Here is a 17,593-nt window from a genome sequence, read left to right on the forward strand (position 1 = left end):
TGCCAAAGAGCTCCATTTTGATCTCATCTGACCACAACACTTTCACCAGTTGTCCTCTGAATCATTCAGATGTTCATTGGCAGACTTCAGACGGGCCTGTATATGTATTCTTGAGCAGGGGGACTTTGCGGGCGCTGCAGGATTTCAGTCCTTCACGGCGTAGTGTGTTACCAATTGTTTTCTTGGTGACTATGGTCCCAGCTGCCTTGAGATCATTGACAAGATCCTCCCGTGTAGTTCTGGGCTGATTCCTCACCGTTCTCATGATCATTGCAACCCCACGAGGTGAGATCTTGCATGGAGCCCCAGGCCGAGGGATATTGACAGTTATTTTGTGTTTCTTCCATTTGCGAATAATCGCACCAAATGTTGTCACCTTCTCACCAAGCTGCTTGGCGATGGTCTTGTAGCCCATTCCAGCCTTGTGTAGGTCTACAATCTTGTCCCTGACATCCTTGGAGAGCTCTTTGGTCTTGGCCATGGTGGAGAGTTTTTGGAATCTGATTGATTGATTGCTTCTGTGGACAGTTGTCTTTTATACAGGTAACAAGCTGCGGTTAGGAGCACTCCCTTTAAGAGTGAGCTCCTAATCTCAGCTCGTTACCTGTATAAAATACACCTGGGAGCCAGAAATCTTTCTGATTGAGAGGGGGTCAAATACTTATTTCCCTCATTTAAAATGCAAATCAATTTATAACATTTTTGACATGCGTTTTTCTGGATATTTTTGTTGTTATTCTGTCTCTCACTGTTAAAATAAACCTACCATTAAAATGATAGACTGATCCTTTCTTTTTCAGTGGGCAAACCTACAAAATCAGCAGGGGATCAAATACTTTTTTCCCCCACTGAAAGCTCCACCTACAGTCATGAAATGTTGTACATATATGCAGCCCCTCATGAACACATTTATATAAGCTCCACCCCTTAGATCTTATAATTGCCCCTCCCCCCTTTGAGGCAATTAGTGACAACAATTCAAACTTAATAAAAAAATACTAATACAGCGCTTCATCATTCGTGGGTATAAGGGCACAGGGTGAGACCCAGATGCAGACACGGGAGGCAAATGGTTTGAGTCTTTGATATTTATTTTATCCAAAAGGGGTAGGTAAGAGTGGTCGTGGACAGGCAAAAAGTCAAAACCAGTTCAGAGTCCAGGAGGTATAGTGTGGCAGGCAGGCTGGAGGTCAGGCAGGCGGGTACAGATTCCAGAAAACGGGCAAGGGTCAAAACCGTGAGGACTAGGGAAAGAGAATAGAAAAGGCAGGCGCAGGGGAAAACCACGCTGGTTGACTTGGAACATACAAGATTAACTGGCACAGAGAGAAAGGAAACACAGGGATATATACACCAGGGATAACAAGAGACACCTGGAGGGGTGAAGACAATAACAAGGACAGGTGAAACTGATCAGGGTATGACAGTGGGGGAGGGCATGTTTACTGTTGCCTTGTTTATTTATTAGAAATTTTGCAGGGTGTAATCTTTTATTGCAGTTTTTAAAGTTTTCATTTCTGTATAATCCTTTGAGGGCAGAATTTGAAAAATTATACTTGATACAAAAATGATACCACGGGGGACTAAAAGAAAGAGGAGAGTAGGACTGTGATTTCCCAGTTTTTTTCAGGTTTTCACTCACAAAATCCCACTTTTTTAAAAATAGAAAAACAACTAAATTGTTTGTTCTAAGTCCTTAAACCACATCAGGGGAACATTTTTGAGGTCTGGGAAAAATCGGAGAAATGTAGATTATTTTGTAGAGTTACCCTTTATTTCAGGTATGCATCAGCCAGACAGTTTTTGGCTAGTGTTGTTTCTGTAGAAACAAATTCCCTGGCTGCCACTGCTCTTGCTCAACAAAATGTCCTCTGTGTCATCAGAACTTTTTGAGATTTATCAACAAAACAATTTTGTGGTAAATTGATCTAATTTTTAAGAAATTTTGAAAAAGTTGTAGATATATTCCAATAATATTTGAGTAAAGTAGTAATATTTTGAATGAGTGTGTTTGGGGGCAACTCACCCCAAAAGTAGCCTATATAGGGTTCATAGAGACATTGGCAAGTCAAATTCAAGGACTTTGAATATTTTTTTCAAGCAGTTAATTGTAATTTGTAAGGACCTACATTTTATATTTAATTGTTGTAAGAATATACAGTATATAGAAATATAACTCCCCCCAAAATGTATGCAAAAAAGTATGTATTTCCACTAAGAATAATGCATTTTTTAATAGGCCTACCCAATGGTATTATGCATTGATTTTCACATAGAATGTAAAAATTAACATATGTAAAACATTCTAAAATGATGTGGGCATGACTAATAGACAGCATGCTCCGGACACAAACACACTAATGAATGTGGTAGCTAGACAGTCTCGCCATTTGAGATTGATTAAAAGGATTGAGCGGTTAATGTATCATGTTTCAAAACAAGAAGGCGACCAATAACCACATTCCAGTTGGGAACGCTTTTTATGGAAAACCAAGTTGAAGCCAACATTCGATGTTGTCTTAATCAAAATAACCATGTCAGATTCACCTAGGGGTCATGATAAGGGCTGTACCAAAATGTTTGATGTATTAGAATAATTGATTATGCTTATGTTGTATTATGTTATAAGACCCCTCCCTCCTTACATATATAGGGTCCTAGACTACAGATTAACAAATATATATATATATATATATATATATATATATATATATATATATATTCATAATAGAGGTTTAGAATTGTTCCACAGTTGTTTTCTAGTTCGCTCTCTCTTATAAAAAGACCCCTCTGAGAAATGTGTAACTGAGACAGAACTCTGCAGGGGAGGGAAGGAGATAAGACTAGTCAGACATTCCACAATAAATCAACTTTGGGGAGTGGACATTTACTGCTGAGTTTTTAGATAACACTAAAAGCCATTGTTTTGTAGACATGGTTTTGGACTCAGGAGTAAAAAGGTAATGACCTAAGTAGTGACATCACCAGGGCTAGACTTAGGCTTTAACAAAACAACTTGAGACCTTTAGTTTGATGCAGAACTAACTCGGAAACATGCGTGCTATGTTCCTGATTGTCAACTTCTGTCTGCAATTGCATTAATAAAGGTTTTTGAATGATTTAATTAAAGATATTGTCATAATGCTAATTTCACCAATGAGCCAATGATTGACAAGGACGAAAGGAACGAACCCTAACAACCACATGGGGCTTTACCACAACAAGCGCAACGGACTAGCGTAACATCTTTCAGTTGAAACTGGTGGGAAACAAACGAATGCAGCTACAGCTCTCATAAAAACTGATCGTAAATGAAATCACAGATATTATACCAGTAGTTCTTAAAAACCTCTTTGGGCTAGACGTGCCGCTAGCGACCCACCTCAACAACATCCTGTGAAATTTCAGAGCGCGATATTCAAAAGACAGAAATAGTCATATTTAACATTCATGAAAATACAAGTGTCATACATCAGTTCAAAGCTTAACTTCTTGTTAATCCAGCCGCTGTGTCAGATTTCAAAAAGGCTTTACGGCGAAAGCACACCATGCGATTATCTGAGGACAGCACCCTGCACACAAAATCATTAAAAACATTTTCCAACCAGGCAGGTGAGCCACGAAAGTCAGAAATAGCGATACAATAAATGCCTTACCTTTGAAGATCTTCTTCTGTTGGCACTCCAAAAGGTCCCAGCTACATCACAAATGGTCCTTTTGTTTGATAAAGTCCTTCTTTATATCCTGGCGCGCTTCATTCAATAATCCACCGGTTTCCCTCCTTCAAAATGCAAACAAAATGAATCACAAACGTTACCAATAAACTTCTCCAAACAAGTCAAACAAAGTTTATAATCAAACCTCAGGTACCCTAATACGTAAATAAACGATAAAATTTAAGACGGAGAATCGTTATTGTCATTACCGGAGATAAACGACCAAGTACGCGCATTCGCCAGTACGCGTAACAAACACTACAGCCAAAATGGGAGCCACTTAGAAAAACTACAAATTCGAGCAAATTTTCCCAAAAACAAGCCTGAAACTCTTTCTAAAGACTGTTGACATATTGTGGAAGCCCTAGGAACTGCAATCTGGTAGGTTTTCCCTTCATATTAAAAATGACAGCCATAGGAATCAATGGTGGGCTGATTGTTTTTTTTCTGGATGTTTGTCCTCGGGTTTTCACCTGCCATATCAGTTCTGTTATACTCACATACATTATTTTAACAGTTTTAGAATCTTTAGAGTGTTTTCTATCCAAATCTACCAATTATATGCATATCCAAGCTTCTGGGCCTGAGTAACAGGCAGTTTACTTTGGGCACGCTTGTCACCCAGACGTCAAAATACTGCCCCCTTAATAGACTAGCATAACCAATTACTTTTCAAGGACCCTATAGCCCCAGAAATGTCTTATTTTCAAGGTAGGCTATTCTAAACTCAGCAAAAAAAGAAACGTCCCTTTTTCAGGACCCTGTCTTTCAAAGATAATTCTTAAAAATCCAAATATTTGATTAGATGTTCAGTAGTCTTATGGCTTGGGGGTAGAAGTTGTTCAGAAGCCTCTTGGACCTAGACTTGGTGCTCCTGTACCGCTTGCCGTGCGGTAGCAGAGAAAACAGTCTATGACTAGGGTGGCTGGAGTCGTTGACAATTTTCAGGGCCTTCCTCTGACAATGCCTGGTATACAGGTACTGGATAGCAGGAAGCTTGGCCCCAGTGATGTTCTGGGCCGTATGCACTACCCTCTGTAGTGCCTTGTGGTCGGAGGCCGAGCAGTTGCCATACCAGGCAGTGATGCAATCAAATCAAATGTTATTAGTCACATGCGCCCCGAATACAGCAGGTGTAGACCTCACAGCGAAATGCTTACTTACGAGCCCCTAACCAACAATGCAAAAAAACAAAACAACATACGAATAAGAAATGAAAAGTAACAAGTAATTAAAGAGCAGCAGTGAAATAACAATAGCAAGACTATATTCAGGGGGGTACCAGTACAGAGTCAATGTGCGGGGGCACCGGTTACTTGAGGTAGTATGTACATGTAGGTAGAGTTATTAAAGTGACTATGCATAGATGACGACAACAGAGGGTAGCAGTGGTGTAAAGGGGGACGGGGCAATGTAAATCGTCTGGGTAGCTATTTGATTAGATGTTCAGGAGTCTTTTGGCTTGGACCTAGACTTAGTGCTCCGGTACCGCTTGCCATGTGGTAGCCGAGAGAACAGTCTATGATTAGGGTAGCTGGAGTCTTTAGCGCCAACTCAAGGTCAGGAATACAGGAGAGGCTGACAGTGGCTAAATCAGAGTAGAACATGGCTTGTAAAAGCCCTTGAGCAGGAAACATTTTAAAATGTGTCTATTTAATTAAACAGGGATTAGTATTTTGCTAATTCGTATCTTCAATGCATACTATGGGACAAAGAACCCTGAGATCATATGCAAATACTAGACATATTTTTTGTTGTTGTAAGAATTAAATCAATGAAGAGTTAACAGGGTTTTTTCACATTTGGCCGTGTGGGTTTTGAGATCAATTGAGTCAGATTAAAATCAATGCATATACTCTTAAATTGATTTGATGCCGGGGATAGCCAATCCAGATTAAAATCCCCTAAAATGACCAACTCCGAGGACAGAAAAGGTGTTAAACACTCAGATATAGCAACAATAGCATCCACCATACAGCAGGGCGGCGGTAAATCCAAGCAACAAAGAAATGTGTATTCTGGTTTATGGACACATCTACAACCAGGAGTTCAAATTTCTTGGGAACAGAAATATTGAAAGGTTGAGAAGCCATGAAATTTGATTTTACATGTATGGCATGGGAGGGAGGTTGTAGGGGGAAGAGGGTAGTGTGGAGGGCAGTGTGGCCGGCGAAGCTCAACTCTGCGTGAGGCCTCTTACTGTGTACGGCTTGGGCATAGCACAGTGTATCTGCATGTAGTTCCTGGGAGAGAAGTGGTGTAGGATGGTGAAGGGCCAGTGTTGCTGGCTGTTCTCCAGTTTCTGTGAAGTGTCTGGGTATAATAATAATGTAAGAATTAGCACTACTAGCTACCATAGCTTGCTAGCTAGCGTTTGTTGAAAGATTCAACATTGTGTGTGCAGCACTAAGTAGGTAGATAGTTGGTTAGCAGCATGATTTCAGTGACTGGCTCAGCTAACGTTAGCATTAATGTTGGACAAATTTATGCTAGCTTTCGTGCCATAGTCAAACTTCAGAAATACTGTTCATTGAATCACAAGAATCCTTAGCTAGATGTAAAATGGGGCAACTTAGACTTCCTCGCCAAAAAAGCATAAACATTATTGACATATTTATTGTTTTAGCATAGATTAATTCCGACACTTGAGGCAGAAATGGGTTTCATCAGACGATGTCACCTAGGTAATATTTATGAATGTTAGACTGCACATTGTAGCAGAACTACTTTTGAGCTATCCCATTACCCTTTGCGAGATACGAGACAGATCAGGGCAGGTGGAATCGACCTGCTATCTCACGTAACGGCTGAGATCCTTTTAACACCGGAAATCCACCTGGCATGTTGGGCATGATGAAACAACCCATTCAAGCCCATTCATTTTCAATGAAGCAAACGAAGTGGGCGGGGGAACATTGGGCAATGCGAGCTTGGGCGAGGGACATGAACAGCGCGGGTCCAAAGTTGGAATAAGCTTAACTTTATTCAAATAGTCTGCAACATCGCGTCGTGAATGACCAATCGAAGCTCACTATAGTTTCCAGCCCCTACCGGATTGGCTGTTGATACTGTACGTAGCACTACCTAGCCTGCTTGCTAGCACCAACATGAGGGCGATGCAAGCGTTGCCAAGGATCTTGGCTGTTAGACAATGGCCCACTCTAGCTATCTAACACTATCAGTTTACAGTCACGTGTCATGACTCTCCACTGTAACCTCCAAGGATCCATCCTCCTCCAAGGATCAGGTTACAGTTGATCGGGGGGTGGATTTATGTGGGGGTTTTATGAAAGCTTGCTGTTGCTAGCTAATTTGTCCTGGGATATAAACATTGAGTTGTTATTTTACCTGAAATGCACAAGGTTCTCTACTCCGACAATTAATCCACACATAAAACGGTCAACCAAATCGTTTCTAGTCATCTCTCCTCCTTCCAGTCTTTTTCATCTTTGAACTTATATGGTGATCGGCATCTAAACTTTCATAGTATTACTACACCGACCGGCAACACAGTTTGTCTTTCAATCACCCACGTGGGTATAACCAATGAGGAGATGGCACGTGGGTACCTGCTTCTATAAACCAATGAGGAGATGGGAGAGGCAGGACTTGCAGCGCGATCTGCGTCAGAAATAGAAAAAAGTTCTATTTTAGCCCTTGGCAACGCAGACGCGCGAGCAGTGTGGGCGCAGTAATTGAATAACATTTTATTTATTTTGTGGTCAGCCTTTTACATCTATAACAGAACAATCCAAATGTTGGGAATGATGAGAGATGGAATATGGAAAATGTATGTCTATTTTGTGATGTCATTAAAATTGTTATAAAAATGTTATAACAAAAACATTGTAACTTGAAGAGCTTTTACACTGTGTACATCTGATCCTCAACACAGGGGCCCCACAAGGGTGTGCTCAGCCCCCTCCTATACTCCCTGTTCACCATAACTGTGTGGCCACACTCGCCTCCAACTCAATCATCAAGTTTGCTGACGACACAATGGCAGTAGGCCTGATTACCAACAACGACAAGACTGCCTTCAGGAAGGAGTTGAGGGCCCTGGCAGAGTGTTGCCAGGAAAATAATCCCTCAATGTCAACAAAACGATGGAGGTGATCGTGGACTTTAGGAGAGCGCCCCCATCTACATCGACGGGACAGTAGTGGAGAGGGTGGAGAGTTTTAACTTCCTCGGCGTACACATCACGGACAAACTGAAATGGTCCACCCACACAGACAGCGTGGTGAAGAAGGCGCATCAGCGCCTCTTCAACCTCAGGAGGCTGAAGAAATTCGGCTTGTCACCAAAAACACTCACAAACTTTTACAGATGCACCATTGAGAGCATCCAGTCGGGCTGTATCACCGCCTGGTACGGCAACTGCACTGTCCACAACCGTAGGGCTCTCCAGAGGGTGGTGCGGTCTGCCCAACGCATCACCGGGGTACACTGCCTGCCCTCCAGGTCATCTACAGCACCCGGTGTCACAGGAAGGCCAAGGAGATCATCAAGGACCTCAGCCACCCAAGCCGCGGCTTGTTCACACCACTATCATCCAGAAGGCGAGGTCAGTACAGGTGCATAAAAGCTGGGACTGAGAGACTGGAAAAACAGGCCATCAGACTTAACCACCTAGAGTCGATTGACACACTGCTACGTCAATCTAATTACATAACCAAAAAATCCCCATCAAAATCCGCCAATTTAAGCTAGAGATGTTTTTTTTGTGCATTGGATGCGTCTCAATTCACCGCATGTGTTTCTATCGGCTTTAGTAATAAAGATCAAAATCAATATTTTATCAAATAAATGTGGGGATACCTAAAGGGGTCCCATAATTCAAAATCAATATTTTGTAAAAGAAATGTGGGGATTCCTAAAGGGGTCCCAGAATTCAAAATGTCTAAATGATCCATAGTATAACCGTTGTAAAACAATTCCATATGTCATTTTAGCACCCTCCCTCCCCCAACGTCTTAGACGCTAAATAATTAAATGGTCATCACTAGCCACCCTCCACCCAGTACCCTGCCTTGAACTTAGTCACAGTCACTAGCTGGCTACCACCCGGTTACTCAATCCTGCACCTTAGATGCTGCTGCCCTATGTACCTAGACATCGGCCACAGGTCACTTTAATAATGTTTACATACTGTTTTACCCATTTCATATGTACAGTGCATTCAGAAAGTATTCAGACCCCTTGACTTTTTCCACATTTTGTTACGTTACAGCCTTATTCTAAAATGTATTTAATAGTTGTTTCCCTCAATCTACACACAATACCCCGTAATGACAAAGCAAAAACCGGTTTAGACATTTTTGCCAATGTATAAAAAAACAAAAACTGAAAAAACATATTTACATAAGTATTCAGACCCTTTACTCAGTACTTTGTTGAAGAACCTTTGGTAGTGATTACAGCCTCGAGTCTTCTTGGGTATGACGCTACAAGCTTGGCACACTTGTATTTGGGGAGTTTCTCCCATTCTTCTCTGCATATCCTCTCAAGCTCTGTCAGAATGGATGGGGAGCATCGTTGCACAGCTATTTTCAGGTCTCTCCAGAGATGTTTGATCAGGTTCAAGTTCGGGCTCTGGCTGGGCCACTGAAGGACATTCAGAGACTTGCCCCGAAGCCACTCCTGCATTGTCTTGGCTGTGTGCTTAGGGTCGTTGTCCTGTTGGAAGGTGAACCTTCGCCCAGTCTGAGGTCCTGAGCACTCTGGAGCAGATTTTCATCAAGGATCTTTCTGTACTTTGCTTCGTTCATTTTTCCCTCTATCTTGACTAGTCATCCAGTCCCAGCCGCTGAAAAGCACCCCCACAGCATGATGCTGCCACCACCATGCTTCACTTTAGGGATGGTGCCAGGTTTCCTTCAGACATGACACTTGGCATTCAGGCCAAAGAGTTCAATCTTGGTTTTATTAGACCAGAAAATCTTGTTTATCGTGGTCTGAAAACCCTTAGGTGCCTTTTGGCAAACTCCAAGTGGGCTGTCGTGTGCCTTTTACTGAGGAGTGGCTTCTGTCTGGCCACTCTACCATAAAGGCCTGATTGGTGGAGTGCTGCAGAAATGGTTGTCCTTCTGGAAGGTTGTTCCATATCCCCAGAGGTACTCTGGAGCTCTGTCAGAGTGACCATAGGGTCCTTGGTCACCTCCCTAACCAAGGCCCTTCTCCCCCTATTGCTCAGTTTGGCCAGGCAGCCAGCTCTAGGAAGAGTCTTGGTGGTTCCAAACTTCTTCCATTGAAGAATGATGGAGGCCACTGTGTTCTTGGAGACCTTCAATGCTGCAGAAATATTTTGGGAACCTCTGTGACTCGACACAATCCTTTCTCTGAGCTCTACAGACAGCTCCTTCAACCTCATGGTTTGGTTTTTGCTCTGACATGCACTGTCAACTGTGGGACCTTATATAGACAGGTGTGTGCCTTTCCAAATTATGTCCAATCAATTGAATTTAGCACAGGTGGACTCCAATCAAGTTGTAGAAACATCTCAAGGATGATCAATGAAACAGGATGCACTTGAGCTCAATTTCTAGTCTTGTAGCAAAGGGTCTGAATACTTAAGTAAATAAGGTATTTCTGTTTTTATTTGTAATACGTTTGCAAAAATTTCTAAATACCTGTTTTCGCTTCGTCATTATGGGGTATTGTGTGTGTATATTGATGAGGGAAAAACATACATTTAATTAATTTTAGAATAAGGCTGTAACGTGTGTGGAAGAAGTCAAAGGGTCTGAATACTTTCCAAATGCACTATATGCTGTGGTGTTTTGTGGTGTTTTGCCACAAAACATGAACATTTGTCTCTCTAAAATAAAATGACCTTGCAATATATTTCAAACAAAATCATGTCTGTCTTTGCACTTGCCCATGTCATGGCAAGATGAAAAAAAGTATAGCTCTCTCTCACTAGAAAATGTTTTTAAAGAACGTCAATTGACCAACATTTCTGAAAATGTATATATTGCATTTTGGAATCAAACCTTTCAAATGTAATTGTAGCTTAGGCCTTAATAATTGTATTAATATTGTAATAACTGAGTTGTGAGTCGGGAAGAAGGTGCAGGTGAAACGTTTAATAAAACAACAAAACCAGAAATGAGACAATTCCATGTGGCAATACGCCAGTACACAAGAATAATACCAACTGGTGAGAAAACATGAGAGCGTGACATATAAAGGGGAGGAAGTGATGACGGTAATGAAGTCCAGGTGTGAATCATAACGATTAACAGGTGCGTGTAATAAGTGCCAGGTGTGCGTAATGATTAATCCCAGGACCGGTGGATAGTATTCTGGCTACGTCATGCGCCGGAAGGGAGGAGCAGGAGAAGATGTGACAGTACCCCCTCTCTGACGCGTGGCTCCAGCCGCAGGACAACGCCGACCAGAGGGACGACCCCGAGGACGAGGAGTGGGTCGGTCCAGGCGGCGAAGGTGGAAACCACAGATGATGTTGGGGTCCAGAATGTCCTTCACCGGAACCCAACACCGCTCCTCTGGGCCATACCCCTCCCAGTCCACCAGATACTGGAGCCAACCCCCCTGGAGCCGACTTGGTCTTATATTGACACCACTCTACACAGATACCCCCCCTCTCCATTTTTCTCCCCGTGGTCTCCTGTCTCCTTCATAGTGGCCTCAGCTGGGCCCCAACGCATAACCTCTTGGTCAGCTAGACCCCACCGGATAACCTCTAGTCAAGTGAATGACAAGCTTCGCCAGAGACGGAAGAGGACATCCCACGTTATATATTTTTTTCTGTTTTAGTGAATGTCAATGAACTAAGTAGACCAGACCCAGATGCTATTGCATTGGTGTCTATGGGAGAGCCACCCCCTTCAGTAGACAATGGCTTCACCCCTGCCCAGCCGGGGACTCTGAAACTCCTCCCTCAGTGTATCCCAAAAGATTTAGGAAGCCCACCTGCTTGCTCTGCCCCTCCAGTACTGTTTACACCATATATTTGCTTGAACAATAAAGTTGTTGCTTGAGTCATTACTTTCAAAGATACATCTTACTTCACAAAGGTGAAAATCTTATATTCAAAGCTTATCAACTTGGAAAGGTTGTGTGAGGTATAATGTAAATGACACAACGTTGGAAGATGACTTCATTGATTTGTCATGCCCAATCTGAACATTTAAACCATCCCAAGTTATGTTATCAACGATATACCCTTACTATACCCTTGGAGACCTGTGATGGAGACATTGTCCTAAAGGTTAGTCATTCTTGTCCTAAAAAAAACACTGGTGTTCAAGAAACAGGTTAGTATTTGTATAAGTAGTGTGCAACTAGGTTTCCGTGATTATGGTTTCCAACATAAGATTGACAGAACTTTACTGAAGAGCAAGTATATTTCTGTATTGTAATTATATTTACAGAATATATTGTTGGCCATATGACTAAGTAACACCTGCCGCCTATAGGGTTACCTAAAATGGCAGAACTAACAGACTACGTGTAACGGTCGTCTGGAACACAGGACCAAAACGCAGCGGGAATATGAATGCTCATCTTTTTAATTTGAAGAAAAGTGAACACTTACAAAAACAAACAAAACAACGACTACACAGTTCCATAAGGCACATAAGTAATACGGAAAACATCTACCCACCAAACCCAAAGGAAAAACATGCTGCCTTAGTATGACTCCCAATCAGCAACAACGATGTACAGCTGTTCCTGATTGGGAGCCATACCTGGCCGAAACAAAGCAATCCCCAACTTAGAAATACAGACACAGAATGCCCACCCAAATCACACCCTGACCAAACCTAAATAGAGACATAAAAAGGCTCTCTCAGGTCAGGCCACCTATTGAGTTGGATCATGAGTTCTGAGCATTACAATGGACCAAACAATACTTTATAAAAAAACATATAATTTTATTACGAGTTTCTCTTTAAGTTACAAGATTAAACCACTGGCACTTTCTGTTAGCCAGTACAACAGTCATCAAATCAATAATACAATACCGGATGGTAGTCTCTCTGGACAGACTGGTTGCCTCCAACAATGTACCAATGTTCCGGCTTACACGTCTGTATGTAAAGAAGGTGAGTTTAGCATAGAGGAAAGAGCAGAGTTGGGACATCTGGCGTTCCTATCTGGTCCTATCCGCTTGTTGCCCATCCGCCTTATCCGCTTGTTGCCCTAGCCTAGCACAATGAGGGAGCTCTATTAACCTGAGCCGCAGTGCACCGATCTATGGCCTGTGACGTGAACGGGCAAAAGCGGTGATGGAGGAGCGCCCTTCTCAAATCAAACAGTAACCTGCGGCAATGTTCCCTCTAATTTTTCTCGGCACTGAGAACATTCCAGGTCAGCTGAGAGCAAACTTGAACGTTGTGAAAATTCTGTGCAACTTCCAGTGCACATTTACTGTGAACACTGAGGCTGTACCTGCTTTTTAACAGTGACCAAGTAGGCAACTGTGGCTATCTGATCATAATGTAGGCCTACCAGAGTGGCCTACCATCAAAACCAATGGAAAAAATTAATCCCATAACATTTTAACATGGAAATAGCTGTTCTATCATTGTCTACTGTAGCAGGCAATGTGTGGGGTTCAATGTAGGCCTGCCTACATTCCATGAGACTTTTGAAAAAAACATGCAGTGTTTGACATTAACCTGTTTATCCACTTGTCCTTCAGACAAGGAGGTGACTGGAAATTGTGTTGTGTTGTTTGATGCAAGAAACCACTTCACAAAATAAAATGCTTTATTATTCCCATACCATTATTACAGAGAATAAAGCAAATTATGCTACCCTCTGCCTATTGGCTAATTAGCTTATTCAAGCCTGTCTCAAAATACTGCCAGCTTAACCCTGGTGTTTGGGTCTGTGGGACCCATTTTCAATGTTTGCTAAAATCAATATTATACAATGAATAATTTGTTCAACCTGAGACTCACTGGCCTTGGCCTATTTTCTGTGACAAACGTAAAATAATACATTTTCAATGTGTACACTGTGCACCCCCTACACATTTATATTACATATGTGGTGTTCGGGTCCACCCAAGGGTGATAAGTGTGGAAAAGTGTGTGAGTGTAGGTGAAAACAACTAAAAATGAAACAAAAAGGTTTGCTGTGTGCCTTCACTCGGTCTTCCTCCTCCCTGGGCCTGCTGTTTCAACATAGCATCAAGAACCTGTCTGTCTCCCTGCCTGTCTGTATGTCTCCTGCTTTTCTCGCACTCTTTACCCTTTGAAGTGTGCAATACTACACAATGTTATTACAATACATTATTTTGATACATTATTTCGATACATTGGGGGAGGGACACAACAAATAAATAGCTTTGCATGTATAGGTCCTTACTACAATCAATCAGTATGGCAAAAATAATCTCTGCTCAGAGGGCCTTAGAAATAATTTTTGCAGAGAGAGAAGCTAGGAGCGTCTTCCACTTTGGAAGGTGAAGAACTTTCTGAATATGAGGATCATGTCTCTGTCAATTCAGAGTCTGACAGTGAGTTGGGAGAAGAGGATGAGATTGACCCTCAACCAGCCCCAGGGCCAGACATTTAAAAAAGAAAAATGTATTTCACCTTTATTTAACCAGGTAGGCTAGTTGAGAACAAGTTCTCACATAAAGTCTTCTTTTGAACTGTTCATCCTAGACACCATCCAGAAAATCATTCTGGACTGCACTAATTTGGAGGGAAGGTGTGTTTTTGGAAGGAGATGGAAGAAGATGAACCATACTAATTTACATTCATACTTTGGGGTTCTTATCCTTGCTGGTGTTTTCAGATCCAATTGTAACGGTTGTCTTCGGGGATAGAGGACCAAAACGCAGCAGGAATGTGGATGCTCATCTTGATATTTATTTTTAAATAAAGAGAACACCAAAATGAAGAACGCACGAACAACAAAACAGTCTTGTCACGCTCACACAACACCAAACCAAACAATTACCCATATATAGGACTCTCAATCAGAGGCAACGAGAAAGCACCTGCCTCCAATTGAGAGTCCAACCCCCCATCAACCTAAACATAGAAATACAACAAACCAGAAAGAACATAGAAATACAAAACATAGAACATAGACCAAAACCCGGAAATAATAAATCAAACACCCTACTACATACACCACCACCCCGAAACACATAAACAAAATACCCTCTGCCACGTCCTGACCAAACTACAATAACAAATAACCCTTATACTGGTCAGGACGTGACACCAATGGGGAATCCACAGAATCCCTGTGGGATGCAGAAACGGGCAGAGAACTTTTCTGTGCAACAATGTCTCTGGAAAACTTCTACATTATTTCCAGGATTATCCACTTCGATAACCGAGACAACAGACCAGCTAGGCGGCAGAAAGACAAGCTAGCGGGTGGACCACTTTCCCATGTTTTACAACCCTGGGTCCAACGTTACTGTTGATGAGCTGTTTATGCCATTTAGGGGCCGCTGCCGCATCATGCAGTACATACCATCTAAACCCGCAAAATATGGAATCAAGATCTGGGCTGCCTGTAATGCTGCTTCATCATATGCTTGGAACTTGCGAGTGTATACGGGGAAGCCAGATGGAGGAGCCCCTGAGAAGAACCAAGGGATGAGGGTTGTCCTGGACGTGACACAGTGACTTCGTAGCCACAACATCACATGTAATAACTTGTTTAGTTTGCACAAGCTGGGACAGGTGTGCCTCAAGAGGAAGCTGACGATGGTAGGAACAGTATGAAAAAACAAGCCAGAGCTCCCACCTCAGCTGTTGAATACACGGAACAGGCCAATCAATGTTCATGACTGACACGTCCCTAGTGTCCTACGTGCCAAAGAAACGTAAACATTTTTGTAACCATGAGTACGCTGCATAGGGATGGGAGAATCTGTGGCCAGGAACATCAAAAAACAGAAATCATAATGGATTACAATGCCACAAAAGGAGAAGTGGACAATTTAGACCATCTGGGTGACTGGCTACAGTTGCAAAAGAATAACCCTACGCTGGCCACTTGTGATATTCTTCAACATCTTGGACATCTCAGAGTACAACGCGTTTGTCATCTGGATGGCATTGAACCCAGATTGGAACAGAGGGAAGCTCCAGAGGAGACGCCTCTTTCTCGAGGAGCTGGGAAAGGCATTGGTAAGACCTCAAATCCAGAGTAGGCAACATATCCCAAGGACCCCAGCTTCTGCAGCCATCGTGAGGAGGATTCAGAAGGAGGATGCCAGTGCCCCATCCGCCCAACCCACAGAACCAACAACTCCAATACTGGAAGTAAGTGTGAATGATGTTGTTGCATGTGTATATGTCTGACTCTCCTACCTTGGCCTGAGAAATACTGCACCAAACAGCTTTGTTTAATGTGAAAATATATTACTGATATTTTGATTTATCTTAGATTAATTTGGACGATTTTGAGGAAGTTTATACTGGCTATGTTGTTGCTACAGCATCTCAAGAGGGACAAACGGTAATATTGCAGTAAAAAAATAAAAAGGAAGCATGCGAGGCACAGACGTTCGCTTCGCCAAGCTGAGTTTTGCTGAGAGCAACTGAACCAAGTATGTGGTCGCCTTTATGATCAGCGGTGCTTAGTGGAGCCTTCTGAATAGATTTGTAGGCATGGTCAATTTTGTTGAAGCAAAGATCAATTGTTTTACTATGCCTTATAGCACATGTAACATATTGCTGATAAGAAGGCTGTCTTTTTGAGCTTACCAGTGATTTTGACTATGCGCTGCATGCACGATCATGTGATAAAATCTGCTGTTCGAGTGACATTGGCTGTGGGTGGAATATACACTAGAATGATAAAGAACTGACCGAATTCTTAAAGAGCTCCACATCTGATGAGCAGTGATATCTGCTCCACGCTTTCTCAAAATAAATGCAAAATCTGCCTCTGTGCTTTTTCCCATTGCTCGCATAGTCTCTGTCAAGCCTGTATGGTGTACCGAATGTCCAAACTAAGCTCGGAGTCAATGATTGTCTCATCTAACCATGTTTCAGAAAGTAAGACAGATAAGGCTGGCCTCTCGGTATGCCCATTGGAACATAACGTTGGCATGTAGCGTATCCATTTTATCACAGAGAGATCTTTGTTTGTAAAGAAGTATTCATACAAAAAGCTATGTTTTAAGTGAAATATTAGCACGTGTTGGGTGCTCTGGATTGATGTGTACAACAGCGTGTTCCAGTTCCCGCCAATATCCAGCAACTTCGCACAGCCATTGAAGGAGTGGGACAACATTCCACAGGCCACAATCAACAGCCTGATCAACTCTATGGGAAGGAGATGTTGCACTGCATGAGGCAAATGGTGGTCACACCAGATACTGACTGGTTTTATGATCCCCGCCCCTACCCTTGTTTTTAACGGTATCTGTGACCAACAGATATATCCGTATTCCCAGTCGTGAAATCCATAGATTAGGGCCTAATTTATTTATTTTGACTGATTTCCTTATATGAACTGTAACTCAGTAAAATCTTTGAAATTGTTACATGTTGTGTTTATATTTTTGTTCAATGTATGTAAATGCATTATTTATACATTCTGTCTGTATATTCTGTGTATTGTCTGTATTTTACGTTTATTGTGTACATTCTGTTAATTGTGTATATTCTATTTATTGTTGCAGCAACATTTGACCATGTCAAATTCCTGGTACATGCAAATGTACTTGGTGAATAAAGGTGTTTATGATTCTAAATATTATTTCCATTATACCCATTTTCACCAGATTTGACCTTTGACCATTGAAAATGCCCTTAAAAATCTAAATTTAACTGACAGCAGATCTATTATGGATGACAGCCTGTAACAAAAATAAATTCAAGCACTCCTTTCAGGCTGGTCTACTATTATACTGGGTTATATTT

The sequence above is a fragment of the Salmo trutta genome, chromosome 12 (genome assembly GCF_901001165.1).
Source record: "Salmo trutta chromosome 12, fSalTru1.1, whole genome shotgun sequence".
In the NCBI taxonomy this organism is placed as follows: domain Eukaryota; kingdom Metazoa; phylum Chordata; class Actinopteri; order Salmoniformes; family Salmonidae; genus Salmo; species Salmo trutta.